Source organism: Hibiscus syriacus, unplaced genomic scaffold (assembly GCF_006381635.1).
Source record: "Hibiscus syriacus cultivar Baekdansim isolate YM2019G1 unplaced genomic scaffold, ASM638163v2 tig00002237_pilon, whole genome shotgun sequence".
Taxonomy (NCBI): domain Eukaryota; kingdom Viridiplantae; phylum Streptophyta; class Magnoliopsida; order Malvales; family Malvaceae; genus Hibiscus; species Hibiscus syriacus.
This window is the reverse complement of record NW_024061918.1, coordinates 3012048-3035176: the sequence shown is the minus strand read 5'-3', so window position 1 is coordinate 3035176 and position 23129 is coordinate 3012048. Positions and strand designations below refer to the sequence as shown.

At 37.4% G+C, this 23129-nt stretch overlaps 1 pseudogene; it reads left to right on the top strand.

Annotated features, from left to right (window-relative positions):
- Window positions 1-22902, top strand: part of LOC120142104 — a 48784-nt pseudogene extending 25882 nt beyond the window's left edge.
- Window positions 22903-23129: the final 227 nt, after the last annotated feature.

Sequence of the window (23129 nt, the reverse complement as noted above, 5' to 3'; positions counted from 1 at the left end):
GAGCTTCTTGGTTTGCTTTTGTTGATAATATGAGTAAAAGAGTCGGTAGGAGAGCGCTGTGGGAACGGTTCAAGCTCCATGGCAAGGTTGTTAAGGTATTTATTCCCATTGTCAACAAGAGACCGAAGTACAGAGATATAACTTTTGCATTTGTCCACTTTGAGAGTCAGGAGGATCTTTTGCAAGCAGTAGCAAAGGTCGATAATGTGATGATTGATGGGAAGAGAGTTTCGATTAGGGAGGCGAAGTATCAAAGGTCGGCAAGAGGGAAGTATGAAAGAGGGAAGAATCTGATTGGTTCAGAAACTGAAGGGGCTAAGCAGAGGATTGAGACTCAAACAAAGATCCTTGAAGGTTACCAGTAGGGACTCGCAATAATTTGACGAGTGGCGGAGTTGCTTTGAAGAATCCCTACGATGTCTTCATCCTTGTGGAGAAGCGATATTGGTTAAAGAGGTCACTGACTGGCATTCATAAACAATCGTATGATGTGGAACTAATTTAGAAAGCTCTGCGCAATGATGGTATAAATGAAAAAGTGGCGAGCTGGGGGTACTCCAGGAACTCATGTTTAATCACTTTTCTATCGGAAGAAGAGAAAATGAAAGCTTTAAGAGAAAAAGCTTTGGAGTTAAATTTCTGGTTCGATTGGTTGAGGCTAGTTTCCTCGGATGGGGTGTTCCTTTGGCGTTTTGTGAAGTGTCGTTAATTGGAGTACCCCTGAATTGTTGGAATAAAACCTTTTTCTCCAGTCTGACTTCAAGATGAGGGGAGTTAGTGGAGATCAAGAAGGAAACACTGCTGAAGTTGGATTGCAGAGTAGCTCATATGGTTGTTAGGGCGGCTAATCCTTTTGATTTCTCGGAATCAATCTCCATCAACACTAATAATAGGGTGTATGTGATAAAGATTAAAGTAGAGATATCGAATGATGGTTTTCCTGAGATATCGAATGGAGAGAGTGATGGAGAGCCTTTAGATGAATGGGAGGACGGATCATCGGAGAACCAGTCCGATGATGGAGGGGTCTTGAGGGATTGGGAAATCCAAGAGGCAGGGGTGTTGCCCTTGGAGAGAGAGGAGACACAACTTCAAGAGATTTCGACAGGTGGCATGGAGGTTTTTGTTCCTGAAGTTAATGTTGCAATTAATACGAGGCTTTTGTTCGGCATGTTAATTGTGCAGTTCTTATGAACATATTCTTTCGGGGATAAATGTAGTGGATTATGGGTTGGCAAGGGGAAAAAATAGCGGTTCAGATAGGCCCAATTCTAGTATGGAGAATGTGGAGAATATGTGGGCTAATCTAGGAACCAGCAAAGTTGGACATTTTCAATGTTGGTCTCATAGGTGATCCAATTCTTTGGATTCTCTAAGTAGTAATGGTAATCATATAAGGGGTTCAGGCGGTTCTCGAAACAATAATATTAGATTGGGCGAAGATTCAATTTCTCCTTGTTCTCGGAGAAGGGATCTTTCTCTAAATTGTGGTCGCACCTTAAGAACGAGTGTGTCAATAGGTAGAACTAGGTGCAAATCCTTTATAATAGTCTATAGTAGAAGCAGAGGAAGGGAAATTTCGAGAGAGAAAAATTAGGATCGTTCAAAGTTTCCAAGATGGTGTCCAGATGTGGATGAAGAAGTCCAGGCAAGCTGGGAAGTTAGCAAGGTGATGGGTGTAACCTTCCGAGGAGATAAAAAAGCCTTTATGAAAAAGGCAAATTCTGTGATAGATGAAAGGAGGAAGGGGTGAGAATTGATCTCTGGTGGTTGTCAGATTATTTTCTTATTTTCTATGTTAAGTTTAAGTATTTTATCTTGGAATGTGAGGGGTTTTGGGAGATGAAAAAAAGCCAGGGCTGTGAGGAATTTTAGTATAGGGAAGAAACCGGTGTTGATGTTTATCCAAGAATCAAAGGTGGAGGCTGTCAATAATTCCTTACTAAGGGGATTAGGAGGGAATTTGTTGAGAGGATATGTAGCGTCTCCTGCGGTTGAATTAGTAGGGGGCTTGATAACGTTATGGGAAAATAGTAAGCTGGAGGTGGAAACCGTATGTGCTCAGGAGAGGCTTATTGCAGTTAAAGGTAACTTAAAAGAATTTTCTGTTAATGTTGGTTTATTAATGTGTATGGGCATAAGTGGATTCGGAGAAAGAATCTTTCTTCGAGGTGTTGTCTTTTTTGCTATAACTGGATAACCCTAATTGTTTAGGAGGTGATTTTAATGCATACCTATCACAAGAGAAAATAGGAAAAAATCAGAATAGGTTTTCGATGAGAATTTTTAACGAGTTAATGCATAGGACTAATCTGAATGATCTTTTTTTGTCGGGTGGTAAAACTTCACTTGGTGTAACAACAGTGAAATTTCTACGTTTGTTAGATTGGACATGTTTCTGGTAGATCCGAATTTCTTATCAGTGCTTTCGATGCTAAATCAGAGTATACTCCTGAGATCTTTATCCGACCATAATGCAATTATTCTTGAAAGTAAAGGGTCGGATTGGGAGCCGAAGCCATTTAGCTTGTTTAATTACTTGAAAGATGAGGAAGGTTTTAAAGAGAAAATGGTAGAGAAATTTCAGAAAGCAAGGATGGGAAGCAGGAGAAGGGATTTCCAGTGTTCTAAATTACTCTAAAGCGGCAATCAAAAAGTGGTCTTAAGCTAGCCTTATCAAAATGCAAGGGTCCATTTCAGAGCTGGAAAAATATATTCATGACAATGAAATTGAAATGTAGCAAGGGTCCTATTCCGTATCTATGGAGTCTTTGGGTATGGCTAGAAAGAAAATTTGAGATCTATTTAAAAAAGAGGAGCTGGTTTGGTTGCAAAAATCACGAGTGAAATGGTTTTAGAGGGCGATTGTAACACTATATTTTTTTCATATGTGCTGCAAACAGAGGAAGAGTGAATGCCATTAAAGCTTTAAAAGTGGGTGGTCAGTTAACGATGAATCCTGAAGTTATTAAATCAAGCGTTGTAAATTTTTTCAAAGAAGCTTACAATAGGAATCCTACAATTGAGGTGGAGACATTGAATTTCAATTTCTCCAAGATTTCAGTTGAGCAGAAATTGTTCTTGGAGAGACCATTTTCAGAGGAAGAAATTTGGGATGCAATATCATCCTTAGATAGTAACAAGGCTCTGGATGGATTTACGATGAGATTCTTAAAAAAGTTTTGGTCAAATTTAAAAGTGAAAATCTTGAGGTTTTTCAGTGATTTTTATGTGCGAAAAAGATGGGATAAAGGGGTAAACCATTATTTCATTACCCTTACCCCGAAAAAGACAAGTTCGTAAAGTATTGAGGATTTTAGACCGATTAGCCTTGTTAGAGGGTTTTATAAGATTTTGTCAAAGGTATTATCTAGGAGATTACAACAATATATGGATTCGGTTGTTGGCCCATCCCAATTTGCCTTTATTCCGGGGAGACATATTATGAACTGTTCGTTTATTGCGAACAAGGGGATTGATTGTTGGAGAAGGAACGTCCCTAAAGGAATAGCATTCAATGATGACTTCAAGAAAGCGTATGACGCAATTGATAAGAGTATACTGTTGAAAATCATGGATAGTATGGGGTTTGGGCAGAGGTCGAGATCTTGGATGAAAATGTTTGTCTACGACTTTAATTTCAGTTTTAGTGCATGATTCTCCTTCAGATGAGTTTCCGATTGCGATGGGTCTTCGACAGGGTTCTCTTTCTCTTTTTAATTTGGTAGGTGAATTATTAAGCTTGATGTAGTTGAAGGCTGTGTCTTTAGGCTTGTTTAGAGGATTTGAGATTGGAAGTTTGGGTAATTCCTTTAAGCTCTCTCACCTCTAATTTGCAGACGATCTAATAATCTTTTGTAACGCTTCGATCGTGGAGTCGAAGAATGTGAGTAGGGTGCTTTTGATCTTTGAGATGATGCTTGGCTTGCAAAAAAATTATCCAAGAGCAAGTTATTCGGAATCAACGTGAATGAAAGGGTCCTTGGTGATTGGGTTGCTATAATAGGGTGCACAGTGGGTTTTTTCTTAATAGATTATTTGGGGTTACCTCTTGGTGCGAAGAAAAATTCAGCATCATTGTGGGACTCGGTTATTCAAAAATTTTACAAGAAATTGGATGTGTGGAAGGCAACTTCTTTGTCTATAGCTGGTAGAGTTGTGTTGATAAAATCGGTTCGTTGTTCCCTGTCGACATATTCCATGTCAATTTTCAGAATGCCAAGTTGTGTATTGAAAAGGCTTACTTCAATCATGGCTAAATTTAGAGCTTATGAATAAAGCATTATTGGGAAAATGGACGTGAAAATTTGCTAATGAGAAAAACTCTTGGTGGAAAAGAATTATTTGTATACTGGACGAGACTAGAAATAAAGAGGATCTCTCATCGGCGAGATTATTGTTGAGGGTTGCAAGTCCTTATGACATACAAGAATCCATTATTGTAGGGTCTTATGGAAGATCTTTTAAGGTCAAAATTACTTTGGGAGGAAGTTATTATACATCCCAAGCTAAAATCGGAGAAGAGTTGCAGAAGTTTTCAAATGACGGTGGTAGTTCAGGGAAGAAAGTAGATATTCGGGGAAAGTCAGTAGAGGTAGTGGGGACAGAGGTAGACACGTGGCGACAAAGAAATTTAGAAAGTGGGGGGATTAAGGAAGGTGGGGAACATTCTCCTGATAAGACGTCCCTCACGAAATCCAATAGTTATGGGTGGAATCTGGAATGTGAAGTGGAGCCAGTTTTCAATAAGGAGTATACGGGTCTTGGGCTGAGAGAAGTTGTGGATCAGAGCTGCTCAGCCCAATCTGATTCAAACTGGGAATCTTTTTCACCAGTTACAAAATTATTCTTGCTGTGCCGGCTGTTAAGTTGAGGTGGGATGGCGTAGGAGAGAATAACAAGTTTCAGTCTCTTCATGAATTAATAGAGGTGGATAGTTGCGATTTAATAGAAAAAGAAGGTGAGGGTGTCCAGGTAGTGGAAGAAAATAGACTGGAGATGGAAGTTGTAAGTCAATTGGTGCAGAAGGAAAACAAGGAGGTAAGTGTGAAGAGCGTTAAAAGGTGGAAGAGGGAATTTCCTGTTTTTGCTTGTATGACTCTTCGAACAGCGCATGATGGAAGAAAGAAAAGAGGTCATTATGCTAGAGTTTATAAAAGGACGAGGAACAGGAAAATATGGCTAAATTCGTATAAAGAAGCAGATTTTATTGGTTCAGAGGCTAATATGATTCAAGAACAGAAGGGGTCAAATCACAGAAACATACAATAGCCTTCGTCAGTAGTTTCGGAGTGTGTGGCATCTGATACGTTTTCATCCTCAGAGTTAAGAAAAGTTCACAGAAAGAAAAGAAGAGGTTTAATTAATCAAGCCTTGGAGTTGGTTAATATTCACACTGCCTCTCCTCTTTTTTCTAAGCTGTTGGAGGAAGCTATGGCCACTTGGGAAGTATGCCTGATGTTAGGCATCTCTTTCAATGATGGGAAGGAGACATTTATTGAAAAGATTATATGCATTGAGAATGGTTCGGAGGCTGTAAAGGATGATGGATATGATGGTTAGGTTATGCGGTTGGATGGGTATGGTTTGGGTGTTTGGGAGTGATACATTTTTATGCAGAATTTAAGTATTCTTTCGTGGAACATTAGAGGTTTAGGGAGGAGGGAGAAGACTGTTTCTGTCGCTAGGCTTGTAAAGAAGGTCAAACCAGTAATGGTTTTTATTCAAGAATCCAAGCTCGAACATTGTAAGGAGTCTATTTTAAGGAGGCTAGGAGGGAATCTGTTAAAGGGAGTGAAGACTCCAGCACAGGGGTCTAAGGGTGGTTTGATTAGTATGTGGAATAAGAATATGTTCAAAGCCACTAATCAGCATGTGCACAGCAGGTTTTTGGCGCTGGTGGGGTATTTTTTGAACGATCAAAAGGAGTTCGTATTTATTAATGTCTACGGCCCGGCTATTGAAGATGAAAAGGAGGATTTTTTTAGGGAGCTGTTGTGTTTCGTAGTTTCGATGAATTTACCGGTTTGTATAGGAGGTGATTTTAACGCGTATATTGATCCGGAAGAAAAGCTAGGGAAAGCTCAGAACTGGCATACAATAAATATTTTTAGAACATTTGTGCAGAGAGCTAAGCTCATTGATCTGCCCATGTCAGGAGGGACTTTCACATGGAGTAGTTATAGAGAAGATTCAACATGGGTTGGGCTTGATCGGTTCTTAATAAGTGATAGTTTCCTCAACTGTTTTCCTAAGATTTCACAGAGCCTTTTGAATTTTATGTCGGATCATAAACCGGTTTTGCTGGAAGATGTTTGTATAAATTGGGGCCCAAAACCTTTTAGATTCTTCAATTATCTTTTACAGGAGCAAGGCTTTGATGATTTTGTGGAAAATCTTATGGCAGTTGAGAAGAATAAGAGGAATTTTGGGGGAATTTTAAGAATGCTACAGATAGCTAAAAAGCAGATCAGAAGTTGGCCTGGAAACAACAATGTTGGGTTGCCAAACTCCATTTCGGTTCTTGAAGGGAAGATAGAGAATTGGGAAAGGAAGTCGCAAGGTGGAATCTTGTCTAAGGGGGAGTGGGATCAGATAGTAGAATGTAAAAAGGAGTTGTGGAGGCTGTTAAGGACCGAGGAGAGCATCTGGTGTCAGAAGTCCAGGAGTAGGTGGATTAAGGATGGAGACAGAAATACGAGGTTCTTTCACTTGAGTGCTTTGACGAGGAACAAGGTCAACACTATTCATTCATTGAAAATTAAGGGAGAATTTATCTCGGACTCAGGAAAAATTAGAAGCAGTTTGTTCAATTTCTTCAAGACAGCTTACAATACCAATTCAGCAATGGAGGTTGAGGGCCTAAATTTGGATTTTGCGCAACTTTCAGCAATTCAGAGTGCATCTTTGGAGGTGAAATTCTCTGAGCAAGAAGTGTGGCAAGTAATCTCTTCGGATAGTGCAAAAGCCCCTGCCCCGGATGGTTTTACCATGGGTTTCTATAAGAAATATTGGGAAAGTCTAAAGGAGCAGATCATGGAGTTTTTCTCTGATTTCTATCAAGGTAAGATGTGGGAGCATGGAGTCAATCATGCGTTTATAACCTTGATTCCTAAGAAAGGTACTCCCGTGAGCATTGAAGACTATAGACCCATTAGTCTTGTGGGCAGCTTGTATAAAATCCTCTCAAAAGTTCTCTCAAAAAGACTTATTGCTTGTGTCAAGGATATCATTAGTCCGTCTCAGTTCGCTTTTATTCCGGGTAGACAATTGTTGGACTGTGCATTTTTAGCAAATGAAGGAATTGATTATTGGAGGAAGCAAGGACTTAAAGGGGTTGTTCTTAAAGTGGATTTCAGTAGAGCATACGATACAGTAGAATGGCAGATTCTTCAAAGGTTAATGAAGGAGATGGGTTTTGGAGAGAGGTGGTGTTCTTGGATCTCACAATGTATCTCCACAGCTTCTATTTGGTTCTAGTGAATGTGTCTCCTACTAAGGAGTTTTCTATTGTTAAAGGCTTGAGGCAAGGTTGTAGCCTTTCTCCTCTTCTGTTCAATTTGGTCGGGGAATTACTTCATAGGATGTTGACTAAAGCAGTGGATTTGGGTCTGTTTGAAGGTTTCTCTTTTGGTAAAAATCAAAATCCATTCTCTGTCCCATCTTTAGTTTGCAGATGACCTAATTATATTTTGCCGAGCATCAATTTCGCAAATTAAGAATGTTAGAAGAATTTTGAGGATTTTCAGCTTAATAACGGGGCTCCATTTAAATTTAGCCAAAAGTAAACTTTACGAAATTAATGTGGAGAGTGACATCCTTGAAGATTGGGCTACGGAGTTTGGTTGTTCTATTGGTTCATTTCCCACGGAATACTTAGGCCTTCCTTTAGGGGCGAGAACGAATTCGGAGAAGATCCGGTTATTGTCAACTTTAATAAGAAATTGGTTGGTTGGAAAGCTGCTTCTTTATTTATGGCTGGTAGATTGGTGTTAATAAAGTCGGTATTGTCATTCTTACCTATTTTTTTCCTATCTATTTTTAAGATGCATTCTACTATTTGTCAGATGTTAAATTCATTGATGTCGGATTTTTTATGGGGGAGTAGGGGTGACAAGAAGAGAATGCACTGGGTGCGCTGGGATTATATATGTAGGCCGTTGAGTGGAGGAGGATTGGGAGTGGCGGATTTGAAGGTTACAAATCGAGCGTTGTTGGGCAACTGGGTTTGGAAGTTTGCCAATGATAAGAATTCGATGTGGAAGAAACTATTATGTAGCGAACACAATGAGAGCTGTCAATCCATGGATATTAATGGAGTTTTCTCATAAAGACTCTTGGATATGGAGGGGAATTGTGAATAACTATTTAAAGGAGGATGTCATTGGAGGTTGCCTTAGATCTCATGCTAAGCTTCAAATAGGTAATGGTAAATCTATTTCATTTTGGAGTGATACGTGGAATGGGGATTTTCCTTTAAAACTTATGTTTCCTAGAATGTATGCCTTTTCTTCAAATAAATTGGGTAAGGTAGCTGATTTTGGGAGTTTCGATTCGTCTGGATGGGTTTGGAATATTAAGATCAGGAGGAACCTTTGTGATTGGGAGGTTGAGCAGTTCGTTGAGTTATTGGACAACCTAAAAAATATTAAACTGATGGAGCCTTTGGAGGACTGTTTGTTGTGGGATGGTTCGGATGATGGGCAGTTTTTTGTTAAAGCGTGTAGGAAAGCTCTTTCTGTTTCTCTTGATAACTTAGTTCAGTGGGAGAAAGTTGTTTGACTGGGTTTAGTTCCTCGAGTGGAGACTTTCCTTTGGCAATTGTCACATCAAAAAGTAGCTGTGAGAGTTGTTGAGAAGGGGGGTTGATTTAGGGGAGAACATTCTCTGCCCGTTTTGTAATCAAGGGGCTGAATCAGTTCAACATCTATTTATTTCTTGTCCTGTATCTTGGTAACCGTGGATGAAAATTATAGGGTATTGGGGTATTCGACTTGCTCTTCCGCAAGACCCTCCTAAACTGCTTAGTTCATGGGTTGATTTGAGGCCATATTCTGCTATATGGAAGTTTATTCTAGGGGCAGTTTTTTGTCCATTTGGAAGTTAAGGAATGAGATCATCTTCGACAAAGGAAAGTTGGACATTGTCTCTTTATTTTTCACTGTTCGATTCAGAGTAGCTAAGTGGTTTGTAGCTAAGTATCCTCTTTTTTCAACTCAGGTTGATTTCTTAATTGGTGACCCCTCTGTGGCTTACAACCTTTCAGACTCAGGTTCTGGACAGTAGTGTGTTCTGCTGGATTCCTCCTCCACTGGACTTCTTTAAGATGAATGTGGACGGGGCGGTGAGTAGTGTGGGGATGGTGGCTGGGATTGGGGGAATTCTAAGGGACTGGAATTGGGTTGTACTGACTTCATTTTCAGTAAATGTAGGTCCTAATACTCCTATCCTAGCAGAAATGAAGGCTATCAAGAAAGGCTTTGACATCTTTGTTTCATCTGTATGGGCTTCGAAGGGTAGGCTCATTATTGAAAGTGATTCAAAGACAGCAGTGGAATGGATGAAAGATTAGAGTTCAGTCCTTATTTACCTGTCAAATTTTGTGAAGAAGATTGCGTCTGCTGTTTCTTTAAATCAGTTCATTAACAATTGGATTCCTAGGTGTTGTAATTGTGAGGCGGACAAGCTAGCTAAGGAGGGAATTGGCTGATTGTACTGTTTTTAGTTGGTTTGTATGTCTTTGAGGGGAGGTCATGCAGGAGTGTATCAAGTCTTATGTATTTTTGTAGGAGTGTTTTTAAATTTTATGTAATTTTATTATCATTAATAAAATGATGTACTCTTTTCCTCCTTCCACTAGAGGGTTCTTGCCTTAGGGCAGTGGACTACTTAGAGGGAGGTTTTTAATGAGACATCCTATTCCTATAAAAAAAATTGATCCTAATTCAACGGGGTTGGGAAAAGTCAACCTCTTACAAAGCATTTTGGATATGGAATGGGGTTGTTAAAAATTGATGTTCGAATGATGAATTTGGAGTTTGTTTGCGAAGTAATTTTAAAATGAAGGTGGGCAATAGGGATTCAATTTTGTTTTGGCACGACGCTTGGTTTGATGGAGTTCCATTGAAAGAGCGTTTTCCAAGGTTGCTAACTCTTTCGATTAACAAGGAGGGGAAAATTGTTGATTTCAGGAAATTAATCTCCTTAGGCTGTTTTTGGGACATTCCAATAAGAAGAAATCTTGTCGATTGGAAGATGCTGCAATAGGATGAACTTATTTCATTGTTGTATAATTTTAATCCCTCACCTTTGATTGATGGCAACTTTGTGTGGTTAGGAGAAGGTGATGGTCTTTTCTCAGTTAAATCTTGTCTTAGAATTCTTCTTGACAATTTGGATGACAATTTTTTGTGGTCAAGACGTGTGGGTTGGTGTGGCTCCTCCTCGGGTTAAATCTTTTGTTTGGCAGGTGGTGCATAAGAAGGTTGCAGTCAAAGTGGATTTAATTAAACGTGAGTGCAAGGGATTGAAGATCCATCTTGTCCTTTTTGCGGGTTGGCTCAAGAAACTGCTTTCATTTGTTTGTTTCGTGTAAAGTGTCTTGGGGTTTATGGTGAGCTTTTTGCGGCTTTGGGAGGTCTCTTTTGTTATTCCTGAGTGTCATGTAACACTGATTTCCGGTTGGTTTGACCTTGTGTCTTGATTAACCATTTGTGGGTTCATACCAAGAGTCGTTTTGTGATCAATTTGGAAGATGAGGAATGAGATCATATTTAACAAAAGGAAGTTGGATTTTGCATTGTTATCCTCTCTCGAGGTATAGAGCAGCAACATTGTTTACCTCAAAATTTCCAAAAGTGCTGATTTCTTTTGATAGCCTAGTGGGGGATCCATCATTAGTTGATCGTGTTTCGAATCCTGATAGGATCCCTTCAAATTTGGTGAGCTGGTCTCTGCCTCCAATTGGGTTTGTTAAAGTGAACGTGGATGGTGCTATGGATAGAATGTGGTTGAAAGGTGGCATCGGAGGGTTGCTTAGAGATGAGAAAGATGTGGTGTTGGGATCTTTCTCTAAGAGAGTTGGTTCTGACCCTCCTATTCTGGTAGAACCGTTGGCAATTAAGTGAGGGTTGTTGCTTTTCTTGGAATTGGGGATGTCGGTGAATCAAGGACTTATTTTAGAATCTAATAGTGTTGTGGCTGTGGATTGGATCAAGAATCCTGCTTCCACCATGCCGTTGTTCTTGTCCATAGTTAGATATCGCCTCGATTGTGGTTGATAAAGGTGTTATTGTTAGGCAATTGTTGAGAGCAGCGAACTGGGAAGCGGATGAATTTGCTAAGTTGGGGGCATGCTAATTGGTTGGGGTATTTTTGTTGCATTGAGTTTGTTGTATTTGGGGAACTTTGGTCATTTTTGATAATTGTGTTTTGCTTGCGGTTGGTCGATTGTCTTTAGGATATAGTTTTTATGAGTTCGGCTTGGTAATTGCTATGCTTCTGTAGTTTATTGTAGCTCATTGTTGAGGCAGTAGTCAAGGTTGTTTGGTGGTATTGTATTCATCTTGTACTTGGATTTATGTAATAAAATTTTGAGGCACTCTTTTCCTCCTTCCAATGTCCGTTGAGCCACTCGTGTTGCTTGACGGCGATGAAGGGGTTTTTAATGAGGCCTTCCTTTTTATCAAAAAAGATTGTTAGAGTTTGTTATTTCCAGTAGATAAATCTAATTAGTTTAAATTATCCTTATCCTTAGTTTAAAAGGATATAGTTATAGGACTCTTTTTCAAGAGTAAACCTTTTTGTACTGGAGTCTATTTAAAGACTCATTCTTGTAGATTTTAATACAGAAAAATAGAAAATGAATCTGTTTTATCAGGTTCAACATCTACAATCAGAGTTCCCACTGTTGGTGCAAAACCTATGTATGCTAATTTTTTCTCACCAGTGTCTAGGGGCAACGCCCACTGATGTCTAGCACTGCTCTGGGTTGTGCTGCTACCGTTTTTGAAGGTTATTTTATTGGCACATTTTATTCGGTTTAATGTGCGATTTATTTAGAGGATTCCACCATATTTGGTGAGAATTTTTAGAGATATACATGCTGAGAATAATTGGAGAATCCTTGAAAACTTGAAAGCTTATCTTGCTGCAGCTGTTACTTTTCATATACCACTTGGAAACTTTTAAGGGACAAAATCTTTAGTTTTTTAATGAATATCTTGAAGATTCTTGCCACTCTTGGTGCAAATTATGGACGTATTCAAGGATCAGTAGAGAAGATTTTATTTCTCTCTAGACTACTCTTCTATAAGGGTGGCAACATCTTAATACGAACAACCTTTGTATTTTTGAGTTAGGTTAATGAGCTTCATTTTATTTTTTGCACTAATCAGTTTGTTAAGAAACATTGTGTGCATCATTATTTAACAAAAAGAATAGCTAGGATAATATTGTACGGGAGTGCCTACAACTAGTGTGGAGTTAGGTGGACGTAACATGTCTCGTATTGAGAATATTATAGTGGACTTCTCTTTAAGCAAGGCTCTGCAGACGGAGGATCGTTGTTTGATTTACAGTCTCTGTCTTATTTGTTCACATTTTCTGTTTTCAGTGTTTTATCACATTTACCACTGACCTATAGCTTTGTCCGGGTACTACACCAACAAACACAGTTCCGTTTATCCTGGAAATCGATTGACAATTCTGTTTCCATTTCAGAATTAACTATGCTGATGAAGTTTTTTGTAGCATATGGTGACTAGTCTAGGAGCCTATGGATACCCATATTGGTCACAGCTCTACATCCAACACATACCCTTGGAGTCCAAGTAATTTAGCTATTGTCTAGTTGCCCCATGTATTGGATGTGACATATAATGAGTTCAGTGCTATTAAACATGATGTTAACGTTCCCTAATTAGTTACTTGATTCAACCCCATTTTTCCCTTTTCTTTAATTTTGTTAATAAGTTATTTGTTTCATCTCAATTTTCCCCCTTTGCTTTTATTTGATTAACAGGGACTATGCCTAACAAGCAATACGAAGGAACCTTCATATGTTGGTGCCATGTTAGATTACTTATGGGCTAGAGTGATTGCTGCATTATTGTGGCCACTGCATGCATTAGCTAGGAAGTTTGTCTATGCAAAAATCCGCTCTGCTATTGGAATACAAAAGGTTTGATCTATTTGCTGGATAAACTGGTTTTTTAAGTTTTCGCAATCCAGCTGTTAAAGTTAAATGTCTTTATCATCCATTAAGAATCTGTATGAATTATTATGCTGCCTCAAACTCTTCTTTTTCTTAAAACACCTGTGTCCAATATTTGTGTTTGACAAATTTCTGGGTAAGGGTATGGGTATGTTACCCTCCAACGACCCTTCAAATACACGGAAAAAGATGCACAAAATTGAACATACCAGCGGTCTATATATGCCCTTATTTGACACACATATTAGTCTGAGAAACTTGGGTAACGTTTGGTTCGATGGAATCTCTTGGAATTAGGGGGAATTGGAATCCAATTCTATCACTTTCCCATGTTTGGTTCAAGTTTTCAAAGGGGGAATTGGAATCCAATTCCATCAAATGAGGGAAAGTAAATTTCATCCATAACATGATGAAATTGAAATCCTTTGGAGGGAATGTGAAATTTGACCATACTACCCTCATCAATCTTTTGGTATTCGGGTCGGATTTTTAAAACAAAATTGAGATCTGGTAGGATTTTTTTTTAAAAATTTTCGAGTTCGGGTCGGGTTTTTTTTCAAAAAATTTCTGGATCGGGTCATTTTTTTTTTAAAATTCGGTTTTGGGTCGGGTTTTTTAAGTTTGATATTCGGGTCGGGTCAGGTTTTTTAAGTGTGATATTCGGGTCGGGTTCGGGTTGAGTTTAGGGTTTAGGAATAATTACAATAATACCCCTATATATATAATTTTTTTCAATTAAGTCGTTTTTATTGAATAAAAATAATTTTTTTATTATTTTGTATCGGGTCGGGTTGGGTCGGGTGAAACTTTATTTTGGTCGGGTCGGGTCTCGGGTGGAGGTTCCCTTGTTCTTGGGTTGGGTGGACCAAAAACCCGACCCATGGCCATCCCTAATTGCGATGATTTTAACTTATGATGTTTATTAGTATGATTTTTATAATTTATTGAAATGAATAATCAATCAATAAAATAAAAATTTAATATTTGTTAATTTTTTATAATATATTGCTACATGTAAGTTATAAAACAAATTAAAATAAAGCAAAAAAATAAAAAGGGTAATTCTGTCATTTTACATTACTGAAATTAAATTCATCTTACATGTCTGCGAACCAAACAGAATATAGAATTGATTCCAATTCAATTTCCTGTCAACCAAACAAGTTTCAGATTTCAATTCTTGATAGATTCCAATTCCTTCACATATTCCAATTCCCTCAGAAACATTTTAGCGAACCAAACGCCACCTTAGTGTATTCCAATTAAAAAAATATTTACGGAGGGGAAAATGGAAGGACTGATTATCATTTGGTCTTTTACGTGCAAAGATCCCTGTTGCTATGTAACTTTTATTTTACTTTGTTCAACATTTCTCATGTTTCTGTTCTGGATTTTATCTATTCTCTTTTTTAATCATCCTCTAGACTGCCAAAAGCGGAGGTGGAAGTTTGCCGACACATATTGAAAAGTTTTACGAGGTTAGATGTGACAAGTTCTTGGTATTTAAATTAAAAGATTAGTAGTCATTATCTCTTATTTCATGGAGTCACATGCATGCAGGCAATTGGTCTAGAAGTAGAAAACGGATATGGTTTAACAGAAACAGCCCCCTGCATTGCTGGTCGACGACCTTCCTATAATGTAAGATACCTATATCTCTTTCTGTTATAACTTTTATCTGAAACTGCTCTCTCTCTTCCGTGTACCTGTTGTAGTGCATTGACTTCTCATCAGAAATGTGAAGAAATTCTCAATAAGAGAACTAATAGTTGTATACCGGCAATCTATGTTGGTCCAGCTCCTAATTTTTCTTGAAGTACAAGTGCCTGATGCATACCCAGACATGAATATGGAGATGTAGCCCAACAGAAGCCTTTCAAATACATGAAAACATTATAAAAAAAAAAAATTGAACGCACTTACTAATATGTCATTATCTTAATCCTTTTGCATGAAAGTGTATCTAATGGGATTTACTGTTTTGTTTTTTATGCTATATTTTCTTTCTTTCTTTCTTTTTTCTTCATGTCATCTGATTTATTCATGTACTTTCTTTGGTCTAAATTGTACCGAACTCGAGAAAGAGTGTTCTGCTATATGAAAATCTCTCATGTTTTACTTTTGAAGGTTCTTGGTTCTGTTGGGCATCCAATTCCTCTCACAGAATACAAAATTGTAGATCCCGAAACCGATGAAATCCTCCCACCTGGTTCCAAGGGTATTATCAAGGTTAGGGGCCCGGCAGTGATGAAAGGTTACTACAAGGTAACATTATGTTAAGATAAGCTTATAAAAAATATTGTCATGTGTTCATGTATTGTGCAGTTCTTACAACAAGCAGTCTGAGCTTGTAACCTTTAGTTATTTGTTTTTATAAAGAGAATCAGGAAACATATTTAGCATCCAATCACCTGAACTCTGCTCAAATGTTTAATTTGATACCTGAAGTTTAACAAGTCACAATTGGGTACTCAAAACTTTGCTTCAGTTAAAACGTTTGTACCTTAGAATATCTCCATTAGTTTAACGGCTGATGTGACATAAATCTTGCGATAGCAATGCTCCACATGTCTAACTCCTAGTGGCCTTTTATTTTTTTGGCCGTGTCACTCCTTTGACTAAAGGAGTTAGTGAGTTCTGCAGTTAACAAAGGTGAATTACTCGATCATGAATTTATTTTCTTCGTGCACCAAATGTGTATTAACCTACAAAAATGTTTAGAATTGATCTTGCATTATAGAAAATGCCTTGTGTCATAAGCTATTCTTTTGGAATTTGGGCAGTAGGAAAATTTTCACTTTTGTTAGGGTGGAAGGTTACTTAACTGAAGAAGCAGAATCTACGTGGTTTTTGGCTCATACTATTTCAGGCTTGTGTAGGATTCAATGCTAGTAATTAAGAAGTCGATATTTTTACTGTTTTCAGTTGTGTAGAGAAAATAAAACAAACAAATGAATCCAAGAATAGATTTAAACACGTATAATTTGATAATTTCTATTTTTTTTTCATTTAGGAAACACCAATATTATTTCAAAGAAAAGATATTTTCGGTATTTGTTTTGTTGGAATAGTTTGTCAGTTTAAGTAGGAATTATGAGAGTATAAATGTATAGTAGTTTTATTCTTTTAGGAATTCAGGATTAAACTTTAGTTGTTTACCAATGTCATATTACATGCAATTGATGATTTGTGGCATCTTAAATTACATTTTCCGGTCATTGTTTGAACTAGAATCCATTGGCTACGAGGCAAGCCATAGACGAAGATGGTTGGCTAGACACTGGTGATCTAGGTTGGATTGCTCCTCATCATTCAGTAGGGCGAAGTCGACGATGTGGAGGTGTGGTGGTTTTCGAAGGACGTGCCAAGGACACTATTGTTCTTTCTTCCGGTATATTTTAAAGCCTCTTAAACACATAGCTCTAATAGTGCAATCTTCATACTAGTGATGTTTTAGCTGCTGAACATATGGACGTATGCACTCTTCTCTAACTTTTTTAATTGTGAGACCATATTTTTCTCTTCCGTATAACTGTAGTTTCGAGTTATAATTTTGAGTTATGTTCCATAGTTTACTTAGGGCTTCATTCTCGTTCCGAATTTCTACCTTTAATATAATTAAAATAATATAAATGTCACTTAGAATTTGCCATTATCAATATCTGTCATACGTGATAATAGGGATGGGCACGGTCCGGGCCGGGTTTTTGGCCGCCCCGAACCTGACCCAAAAACATATATGTAAAACCTGACCTCGCCCCGAACCTGTCCTGATTTTTAGACTAAAACCCTGACCCCGATCCGACCAGATCCAAATATATTAATATTTTAAAATAATATATTTTATAATATTTTTGTATTTTTAATTATTAAATAATATATTTTAATAATATAAAAAATAAAATTCTTAAAATATTAATTATATATATATATATATATAATATAAATGGGGTCGGGGTGATTTTTCACCTTAAACCTGGCCCGAAATATTTTACTGCATAACTCGTCCCACCCCGAGCCCCGAAAATTAAAAAAAAACGCCCCTATCGGGTCGGGATCCGTTGGGTTCGGGTATTTTGACAATCCCTAGCTTGATAAGTGTAGAAATCAAAGTAATTCTCTGTAATTTCTTATTCTTTTCAATATGATAGATTACATATTTATATACAAAAGCTCTCTCTAAAGTAAGAAACTCTAAGAAAGGAAAAATAATAATCCTAGGATATGATCCCTTAAAATAAGGGATTGTAGAAATCTATTTACAAAATCATATCTCTATAGGAATGGTAACAAATCATATCTCTATAAGAATGGTAACAAATCATATCTTTATAGGAATGGTAACAAATCATCTCTATAATTCCTACACTCCCCCTCAAACTGGAGAATATACATTGTATAATCCCAGCTTGAATAGGAATTTATTGAAAACAGGCTTTGGCAAAGCCTTAGTAAGAATGTCTGCAACTTGTTCTTCTGAAGGAATGTATGAAAGTGTGGCTGTCTTTTTGTTAACTTGATCAGCAATAAAATGCCTATCAATCTCAACATGCTTTGTCCGATCATGTTGAACTGGGTTCTTGGCAATTTGAATAGCATATTGATTATCACACAAAACTTCAAAGTGATCCTCTTGATTAGTGACAAATTCTTTCAGTAGTTTAAGTAGCCAATTCCTTCGCATATTCCCAATGTCAGTGCTCTAAATTCAGCTTCAGCACTACTTGAAACGACAGATTGTTTCTTACTTCTCCAAGTTGTAAGGTTTCCCCAAACAAAGGTGCAGTAGCCACTAGTAGATCTCCTTTCAGTAAGGTCTCCGGCCCAACTAGAATCTGTAAAGATTAAACAGTTCTGTCTTGTGTCTTCTTAAACATTAAACCGTGTCCTGGAGTTTTCTTCAAGTACTTGAGAATTCTATTTGCTGCTGCCATCTGCTCTTCAGTAGGATTAGTCATGTGTTGACTTATCACATTTACAGGAAATGCTATATCTGGCCTTGTCAAGGATAAATAAATTAGTTTCCCAACTAATCTTTGAAATTTCTCTTTGTCTACCAAGGACCACCCATCTTCTTTGTTAAATTTCAAGCTTGCCTCCATTGGTGTATCAATCGGCTTACAACCAAGAAATTTCTTTGAGTAAATCAAGTACATATTTTCTTTGGTTGATCACAAGTCCTTCTTTTAACCTTGCCACCTCCATTCCTAGGAAATACCTTAGCTTTCCCAAGTCCTTGGTTTCGAATTCCTTATTTAACTTCTTCAAATTGCAAATCTCTTCTTCATCATCTCCGGTAAGAATTATGTCGTCCACGTACACAATAAGGATAGCTTTCTTATTTGTAGAAGTTACCTTGATGAAAAGAGTGTGATCGGCGAGGGATTGCTTGTAGCCGTTTTTTAGGATGACTTTAGTGAACCTCTCGAACCAAGCTCTGGGTGATTTTTTAACCCGTATAGAGACTTGTTGAGCTTGCACACCTTGTTACTTCCTTCAACAGGCTTTAAGCCAGGTGGCAACTTCATATAGACTTCTTCTTCTAGCTTGCCATTAAGAAAAGCGTTTTTTACATCAAGTTGGTGTAATTTCCAATCGCAATTTACAGCCAAACTTAGGAGTACTCGAACAGTATTCAGCTTCGCCACAGGTGCAAAAGTTTGTGTGAATTCTATCCCATATGTTTGTGTAAAGCCTCTGGCCACTAGTCTCGCTTTGTATCGTTGGATGCTACCATTTGAGTTATACTTTACAGTAAAGATTCATTTACAGCCAACAGTCTTTTTTCCTTGAGGAAGGTCCGTAACAGTCCAAGTAGTATTTTTCTCCAGTGCACAAATTTCCTCTTCAACAGCCCTTCTCCATTTTGAATCCTTTAGAGCTTCAGCTATGCTTGTGGGAACCTGTTTTTTATCCAAGTTTGCTGTAAATGCTTGAAAAGACGGCATCAATGAATTATAATCAACAAATTTTTCAATAGGATGCTTGGTGCACTGTCTAACCCCTTTTCTAATAGCAATAGGGAAGCCATCTAGAGTAGGGGAAGTGGACTTACTGATTTCTTCTTCTATTTCGGCAGCTGGACCCAAATCCAATTCTCGACAAGTATCAGATTGCAAAACAGCCTCAGGAATATATTTTCTTTTCCTTGTATAAATACGGAGCTGTTTGATTGGTGGTGTTTGTGGAATATTTTGAATGGGAGTAGGTGTATTTTCAGGAAGGGAATTTAAAGTGGGTATGGGTGAAGTAGTGATAGGTACTACTGGTGGATCAATGGGAGTAGTTACAGGTGACAAATCTGTAGGTAAGGACAAAATTGGTGACAATTCTGAAGGTTGAGAATGAAGAGTAGGAGGAGATACCTGATGTGGCTGAAAATCCTTTCATGTCTCCCCATGAATTTCAGCCTGAGTGAAATAGAGATCCTGCTCATAAAATGTTATATCCATAGTGGTAAAAAATCGTTTTGAAGGAGGATGATAGCATTTATAATCCTTCTTAAGTGAAGAATACCCAACCAGTACACACTTTAATGATTTAGGATCTAACTTGGACTTATTAGGAGCAATGTTTTGGATAAAAACAGTACAATCAAATATTTTAAGTGGAAGAATGGAGGAGATAGGTTTAAAATGGGGAAAGTATTGCAAAAATATAGATTGAGGTGTTTGAAATTTGTAAAACCTTACTAGGCATTCGATTGATTAAATATGTGGCAGTTAATAAGGCTTCCCCCCACAAATATTTTGGAACATTAGTGGTAAATAGAAGAGAACGAGTAACTTCAAGGTGTCTATTTTTTCTTTCGGCAATACTGTTTTGTCGTGGGGTGCCAACACAAGAACTAATATGAACTATGCTCTTTTCCCTGAAAAACGCACGCAAAGACTTAGCAAAAAATTCACTGCCATTATCAGATTTAAAGAGCTGAATTTTAGACCCAAATTGAGTGAAAACCATGTTATAAAATTGGGTAAAAACACCTGCAATTTCAGATTTATCTTTTAGCAAATAAGTCTAAGTTATCCTACTGTGATCATCAATGAAAGTGATAAACCACTTACAATTATCAGCATTCTTCACCCGAGAAAGACCCCAAATATCACTGTGGATCAAAGAAAAAGGGTGAGAAGTCTTATATGTAGAAGGAGAATAAGTTGATTTAGTGTGTTTGGCAAGAGAGCAAACTTTGCAAGAAAAAAAATTTGGCCTTTTATGAATGAATAGAGCAGGAAAAACTTTTGCAAGATAGTGAAAACTAGGATGACCTAAACGATAGTGCCATAACATTTTTGAATGTAGAGACCATTATGCAAGATAGTGCCAAAACTTTTGCAAGATAGTGAAAACTAGGATGACCTAAAAGATTTCGAGATTTCGGTTTTAGTAGAGGTAGGAAGAATGTAGAGACCATTATGCAAGCTGGCCTTATCAATCATCTTCTTCGAGTTCAGTGCCTGCAAAGTACAATCAATATCATTAAAAATTGCATAGTAGTGCAAGTCGGTGGAAAGTTTACTAACGGAAACGAGATTGCAAGCCAGATTTGTGGTACGAAGAGGACATTTTTAAGTACAATCTGGTCATTGAGAATAACAGTGCCATGTCCTATTTTGCACAAAGAACCATCAGCAATTTTGACAGCTTTACCAAAGTTTGGAAAAAAATTGCAAAACAAATCCTTATTACCAGTCATATGATCCGTAGCACCAGAATCGAGGATCCAATTAGGGGACGACTGGGAGGAGAAAAAAATTGTAGCATGATGTTTACCTTCTGGTTCTTTCATGACCAGATTACTTTCTGATTGAGCAGCAGAACCAGAAAATTTTTTTGGATTTGAAGTGATATCCGGAGTAGGAGAAGAAGTTGTGGACATCATCTAGGTTGGAAAGAAACCGTAACCTAAGCTGATACCATGTAGAAATCAGAGTAATTCTCTGTAATTTCTTATTCTTTTCAATATGATAGATTACATATTTATATACAAAAGCTCTCTCTAAAGTAGGAAACTCTAAGAAAGGAAAAATACTAATCATAGGATATGATCCCTTAAAATAAGGGATTGTAGAAATCTATTTACAAAATCATATCTCTATAGGAATGGTAACAAATCATATCTCTATAGGAATGGTAACAAATCATATCTTTATAGGAATGATAACAAATCATCTCTATAATTCCTACAATAAGAGACACCTACACTTAGTTCGTTTGGTTCGACTATGGTGCTTTTTGTGGAGATTAAGGTTCCTTGGACTTGGATGTGTTGGACATTGGTATGTGTCCAAGGCTGGTATGTTCAATTTTCTCATGATTTCTTGTAGTTTGAGGGTCTTTGAAGGACTATATCACACTACCAATGTCCAGATATGCGTCGGATACATGTATTGCAAGAAAAATAAAGAGTCGAAGCAATAGAGGTGGAGATTGTAGGATCGAGAGATAACACTCTCTTTCTCTTGGTCGTCGCGAAAATTTTATGGTCAGAGTTTTCAAAGTTGAACTTTGATGATGCAACCATTCTTTGAAGCCTTTTCTTTTAATAAACTCTGTTAAGCACACATTTAATATTGTACCTTAATTAACCAAAATGATTTTCCTCGGAGAAAATAGGTGAAAATGTTGAACCTTTAGAGATAGAAGAAGCTGCCATGAGGAGTGCTCTTATTCAGCAAATTGTTGTCATCGGCCAGGCAAGTCTAACACCTCTAGAGATTGAAGCTGTACATGCATTGCTTCCAACTTTTGATTTGATTTCTATCCTTTCATTGTTGATTGACATCTTCCAGGATCAAAGACGCCTTGGCGCTATTGTTGTCCCGAACAAAGATGAAGCACTCCTGGCAGCAAAAAATGCATCTATTGTAGATTCAGACGCTGTCGATCTTAGCAAGGACAAAATTACAAGCATGCTATATGACGAATTGAGGAAGTGGTAATAATCGGTTACATGAAATTTAGGGTTTCAGGAAATATAAACTGAAAGTTGCTAGTGCTATGTGTTCACTCTCTGTTACTCCAAAGTCGAACCCTTCGTTTTCCCTCAAGTACCTGTGTCTGATACGCGTGCTCAACACATTATTGGAGATGACTATGGGATATGATTCTCGAAATATATAATAAAAATTAGAACAAAAAGAAAATTGATTATACTTATGTTGAACATATATGTATCCGGATACACACTCCGACTCCGAGTAGTATGGGACTCGTTTCTTGTTCCATGGTATTGGATTTGTTTCAATACCCTTCAGAACATCTAAAGTATCTTGTTATTACAAAAGGTTCAGTTGCTTGGAGCAATGAGTGGGAAGGCTGTTGTCTGACTATTCTTTTATGCAGGACCTCTGAGTGTTCATTTCAAGTCGGACCGATCCTCGTTGTGGATGAGCCTTTTACGGTAACACGCATGCTCTGCCATTACGTGATTCTGCATGTTTTATGTTGGACATATGTATTTATACATGTTTTTGGTTTGTAGATCGAGAGTGGCTTATTGACCCCAACCATGAAAATCCGAAGAGACCGAGTTGTGGCTCAATACAAGGAGGAAATAGCCAATCTCTTCATGTAGTTTCCCTTTTTATTGTAAAAACATTACTACTGCGATCATATTGTTGAAAACTGCAATAAGATTAGTCATGTAAGTTATCCTCCACAAATTAGTATGGAAATGTACATTTTTATCAATTTTCAATCGGTAGCATTTTGTTCATCTTTATGGTTGCATGAAAATATAATAATCATCTTAGTAATCATATCATATAATTTTAGTTCCCTAATCATGTCTAGCCGATATAGTGCAAGTACACATGTTTGATAATATGAATCGGAGTTACATAATTTCATTAATTTAATTTTTTTAAAAATATTAATTATTATAAAATTATTAATATTACTTAAAACATCC